The sequence below is a fragment of the Diadema antillarum genome, unplaced genomic scaffold (assembly GCF_040938485.1).
Source record: "Diadema antillarum isolate AM-2024a unplaced genomic scaffold, OU_Dant_1.0 seq00000091_RagTag, whole genome shotgun sequence".
Lineage (NCBI taxonomy): Eukaryota > Metazoa > Echinodermata > Echinoidea > Diadematoida > Diadematidae > Diadema > Diadema antillarum.
Genome location: NW_027271181.1, coordinates 420,334 through 426,333, shown reverse-complemented (window position 1 = coordinate 426,333; position 6,000 = coordinate 420,334).

Genomic DNA, 6,000 nt, shown 5'->3' with positions numbered 1-6,000 from the left:
GGAGAGTTAGGTTAAAGTATAGGTTAGGAGAGATAGGTTAAAGTATTACAATACGCAGATGACTTTTAACACTCAACGGATCAGATCAAGATCTAAAAGATGCTCTTGAGATTTTTGATACTTTTGCCAATATATCGACTTTAAGAATTAACCCCAGAAAGACTAAAATAATATGGATAGGAAAGAATCGGAATTATAGAATTAAATTATTGGAAGATTTTAATTTTGACTGGATTTTTCAGGGTAGGTACTTTAGGTAGCTGGGAATAGATTTTTCAGTTAAATTACATGAAATGGTTGAACAAAATTACCGTGAAAAAATTAAAGATATTACAAATACAATGACCTCCTGGTCTAAACGATCACTTACTGTTTTAGGAAGACTTACTGTAATTAAATCATTATTGATGTCAAAATTAAATTATTTGTTGTACTCACTTCCTGAACCAAACTTTAAAACATTGACAGATATAAATCGTTGTTTTTATTCATTTATATGGGAAAATAAACCCGATAAGATAAATAGAAATCGAATGTGCCAGTTATATTGTCATGGTGGTACTAAAATGCTTGATATTTTCATGCATGCTAAATCTCTTAAAGTATCCTGGATCAGAAGGTTTATTTGTGATCCGCAGACTGAAAATTACACGTTCCACATGTTCTGTTCTTTCTTGCCCCAACCAGTATCGTTTCATTTATTTATGGGGTCATTGTACTACAAAAAATTGCCAATGTAATGCCTAATGATTTTTGGAAAGAGGTACTTCTGGCTTTTGCAGAATTTCTACAAATCATTGCACATGATAATATAATTCATAATATCCCATTTTGAATTTCAGAGGAAGTTTGGTTTACAAACTAACTTTCTTCAGCACGGTGGATTGTGTAATTTTATCCAATCATTTGCAAAAAAAAAAACCCCAAAAAATAACTGCATGTCGAAGATAACAGATCCTTTTATTCCTCATGGTTTAAATGTAATATTGAAACATAAGAAATGTTGTTCTGATATTTATCAAACGTTTTTAAGACACACGTCAAAACACTATAACAGTTTTGTTAAGTGGAGTAGTATGTTGGATCTTGATGATGAAACATGGTCTTTATACTGTTTAATTCCTTTTCAATCAACTATTGATATTAATATGAGGTGGTTTCAATTTAAGATTCTCAATAGAATATTATAGGGCCTATATGAAAGACGCTATTTTAAACTTTGGTTTTGTAACAGATAAAAAGTGTACGTTTTGTAGTGACAGTGAAGAAACCATAATGCATATATTCTGTTCATGTCCTTATTCAAATAATATATGGAACAAGTTTGAGCGATGGTTACTTTTGAAGATAGATAAACAAATTGTATTTACAAACCAACATAAGTTATTCGGATTTTATAGTCTCAACAACAGTGCATTAAACTGTATGATGATATTTATAAGAAGAGGAATTTTTTCAGCGAAAAAAAACCGTTCCGTCATTTGAACATATAATGTCTGAGATAAAATGTTATTTTGAGATGGAAAAATGTATAAGTCAAATGAATAGTAGAGAAAAAAACTTTGTGAAAAAATGGGCTTTATTTATTAAGTGTTTTTGAATATTTAATCAAAATTATATGATATTCATAACGTTTTCAGGGTTATTTCTGCCAATAAAAAAAAAGAATGATATAAGTTATATGTTGTTAAAAACGTTAAAGAAATTTCTTTATTATATGTACAAGTGCAGTAGGCCACTGTTTGTCGATAACCAAATTATTATTCTGCTTTGTATTTAAAAAATTATTTGTAAATGTGACTTTCTGAATACGTGTATGAATAAAACACCCTTTGGAAGGGAAAAAAGGTTAGGAGAGTCCATTTTGATTGAGTTATACATCATTTTAAAGCTTTGAGTCTGCTCTTTCAGAATCTATTCTTAACTAGAAAATCCATGTCTGGCGACTTTTTGTTTTGTTGTGCGGGGTCACATATGGTGGAATATAACATTCTTTGGACCGCCAGGGAATTACATTATCCCAAGGAAAAACAATCATAACCAGGGAGAATATGATATTTACGTATCCTCCATGTGACGATCTGTTAACAAATCACATCCTAGTAATTGTAAAGCCATCTAATGGGTGCCTATACTCTTTCATGGCTATTAACATATTATTTCTGCTTTGATTTATTGTTGAAATTGACTGATCTTAAGTCAGAGACTAAGATTATTTGACTTAAAGTATAACATCTCCTTTATTGTTCACATGACAATATTTGCATAAATCATTGCTTTATAATAACGTTATTGTGTATCATTTCCTCGCATAGTTTCCACACTATAGCAGCTCATATTATACTGAGGGAACGGTTTTTTTTCAGAAACAGACCTTGTTTCTAACTCAAGTTTGTAAGTTCATAATGTGTGCAGTTACCTGTAATCCACATAATCAACATTAATTCACACAAGTTTATAATCAATTTAATATAAAGAGCCCCTTATTCGCTTGGACGCCTACAAAACACAATGAAAATCAGAATTCACACTTTCACTTTGTTTTTTGTAATGATTTCTAACCATGACCTCAGTTGTGTACTGTTTGCAAGGGAAAAACAATCCTTTTGTAAGCAATATTGTTCCGATTTGCATCTGTTCCTATGCATGCCCTACTGTTATATTTGCATAATCATATTTAAAGGGTGTCACTATCGATTGCTATTTTTCCCACCCTGCAAAGCGTTTATGCAATGAGGGAAAATTGATAGTAAGAATTATTTCAAAGATCAATATGTTGCGAAATTTCACGTCTTGTATATTTATTAACATAATTCATGCATAAAATACCTAAGTTGATTAAATAATATGGAAACAACATTAAGCAACTGAAAAGTGTTTTTGTGAGAATATTGTCTTATTCTATTAGCTTTTTGGATACTAAGGCCAAAGCGATTTAAGACATTGTCACATAATTGCTTTTTGTTTGTTCTGAGTATCTATGTGTAGATTTTAATATGCATATTATGAAAATAACAGATTGTTTGCATAGAGACAGTTTGTCTCTTTAGATGAATCATTTGGTTTTGACCCAAGGAACATCCTTCCCAGATTCAAACTTTGTACTACAAGATCCAGTGCTTAATAGATTAGAAATTCTTTTAAAATGCAGATTTTTGCACAATATCTTGCATAATCATGCAAATTTCATTTTTATCTACATAGGGATGGAATCAATTTTTTTTTGCAGGAATGTTTCCACTTACTTTATAGAATACTTCTACCAAATTAGGTATTTCTGCTGGATGCACATAATTATATTTCTAAATAATTTTTTATGCATTTCTGCATAAATTATGCAAATTAGGCTTATTTCCATAGATACAGATTGTCTCTTTAGATTAAATTTTTTCATTTGCCCTGGGGAACATCTGTGCCAAGTAGGACATTTTGTACTAAAAAATGCAGCGTTTATACCCCCTTAGCAAGTCTACTATAGACGGTCTAGTCACATGATATGACATGCCGGATCGATCACCCCGGATCTGATCCGGGGTGATCCGAGGAGAGATTCGTGCCAGTGACGCCATGGGCACCCTTGGAGACCCGTGTAGTCCGTGTATAGGTGCGGGGACATCCGGGTGGCCATCACTGCAACTTTTAGAGGTCAAATACATCCGGCGTCATCTGGGAACTGCCGTCTCGGAGGAGGATTACCCCCCCCCCCCCCCCCCACGATCCACCCTCCCACGGTAGGGACTTTTTGTAAAAAAACAGAGTATAGAAGTCACATTTCCAGAGCATTTAAAAGCAAGTTTCTGAGGAATTACACTCAGTGAAAAAACAACAGTGCGAAGGAATATGATTATTACATAAAGAGTATACATCAATGTGACGATGTGAGATCTTCGGCGAGGGAGCGAAGCGACCGAGCGGGGGAGGGCGTGGGAGGGGGATATTCCCCCTCCCCCCCCCCCCCCATCCCACGATTCCCCCTCCCACGGTAGGGACTTTTTTTAACAGAGTATAAAAATCGCGTTTATAGAACATTTTGATTTAAATTTCTAGGGAATTAAACATATAATGACATATCACAGCGAAGGACTATGATCATAACTTATGAAAACTAGTCATTTTACTCTAAGTACGGGCAGAGCGAGCGAGCCACATTCACTTTGCCATTCGTGTGAAATGTATTCATTAAGGAAGGCCCAACGTGATAGTATTGTTCGAGCAATAAAGATATTCTTATACTGCTATAAAGCAGAGAAGTAAAAGAAAAATGTAAGGTTTACTAAAGGTGATGTTTCAACGGGCACATTGTACATACGCCATCAACGACTGTCTAGCTAGAAGTTTTATCGATAGTCTCTCCTAGTAAAAACTTTATTATTCATCATGCACGGAATATAAAGACATGGCACAATACATACGTGAATATAGTGATAAAAAGTGTGTGTGTATGTGTATACATACACATTTACATATAGTGCACTTCCAAATAAGCGCTACATGAGTGTTGTTATACGTAGACATGCCCAGAGAAGCATATTATAATATATATAAATATTATTATGAAAAAAAATATATATATATACAGGGGCGGATCCAGGAATTCCGTAAAGGGGAGGCGCCTTTACAAAATTCAATGGGGGATTACGCCCCCCCCCCATTTTTTCCCTTTTTAAAAATTTATTTTGTTTTAACAAAAAAATGGATAAATAAAGAGGGGGTGCGCGCCCGGTGTGCCCTTCTCTGGATCCGCAACTGATTGTGCTTTTACGCGTATTCAATCAAGATAACGACATAGAAGAGTGAAGATTTTGTGAGGGGGAGGGGAGGAAGAGAGAAAGGGATTGGGAGGTTGGAGGAGAACCGGGAGAAAGGAGGAAGTGGAAGATAATCTAATTCAAATGACAATTGACGGAGACAATATTACAACTTTGCTGGATCACTCTCACAAATTATCAGCTTATTTGCTAGTAGTTGTCCATTCGTGTGGATATAGGCCTACATGCATTCTTCCGTCAACGGTCCAAGCACGAGACACCGTACCTTTGGGCACTCGACTTGCGGACCGCACTACCATATACCTTTCACTGATGTATTCCCAAACGCCGCCCCTTACAACGCTTCTAATTGGAATCAGTTTCAGATAATTATCACAGAACTCGTGATTAATTGCAAATAAAACTCTTAATGTAAAGATCAAACTCTAATCACTTTCAGCCTGTATGAATCATCCCATTGTATCAAATCATTATAAAAAATAACACAAAATTCCCTAAGTTTGGTGTTTGCTATCTTCGTGGGTCCTAATTACAATAAATTCGCAGCGTTATTACTTTCATGGTAAACACGTTAAGAGCATAACACTCAATTCATAATTTTGAAACACAAGAAGAACTGATCAATTGCAAATTTCCAGGCAACATATGGGATTGATTTTCATTCCGGCGATGGGTTTAAAATCATGGTGAATCTTTACAGAAGTTGCGGATCAAATTCAGTCCCAGAAATTGCCATAAGATTGATAACGGTAGCAACTTTTGTATAAGACGGATTCGAAATCAATCGGAAAGTTCTGTTTGATTAAGGGACTTACGATTGATTCTGAGAATCAATCACTTTCTTCTATATCAAGACGGCCTGATGGCAGAGTTGTCTAGTAATAGTTTGAGGAGCTGATTTCTCCACAACATGGAGTAAAACTTTGCTAATTTGATGAAAATGAAATAAATATCAATATCAACAAGAACAATCTCTCGTCTGACATGAAATGCACAAGTGACAAAAAACATTAAAAGTTACGAGATAGTAGCCTGTATAGATACGAACATTCAGCGATGCGACTACGAAGTCGCATGAATTCATAAAACGTCGAATGCGAAGGGTGTGTACCCACGATTCCTCCGATACGATCAGACACGACAGCGTACTATGGATGCTGCGTCGAGATTTCAGTGATTAGTTCCGGTGCGAAAGTTTTTGTTGTTACGAAACCATGTTGCTGATGTTATT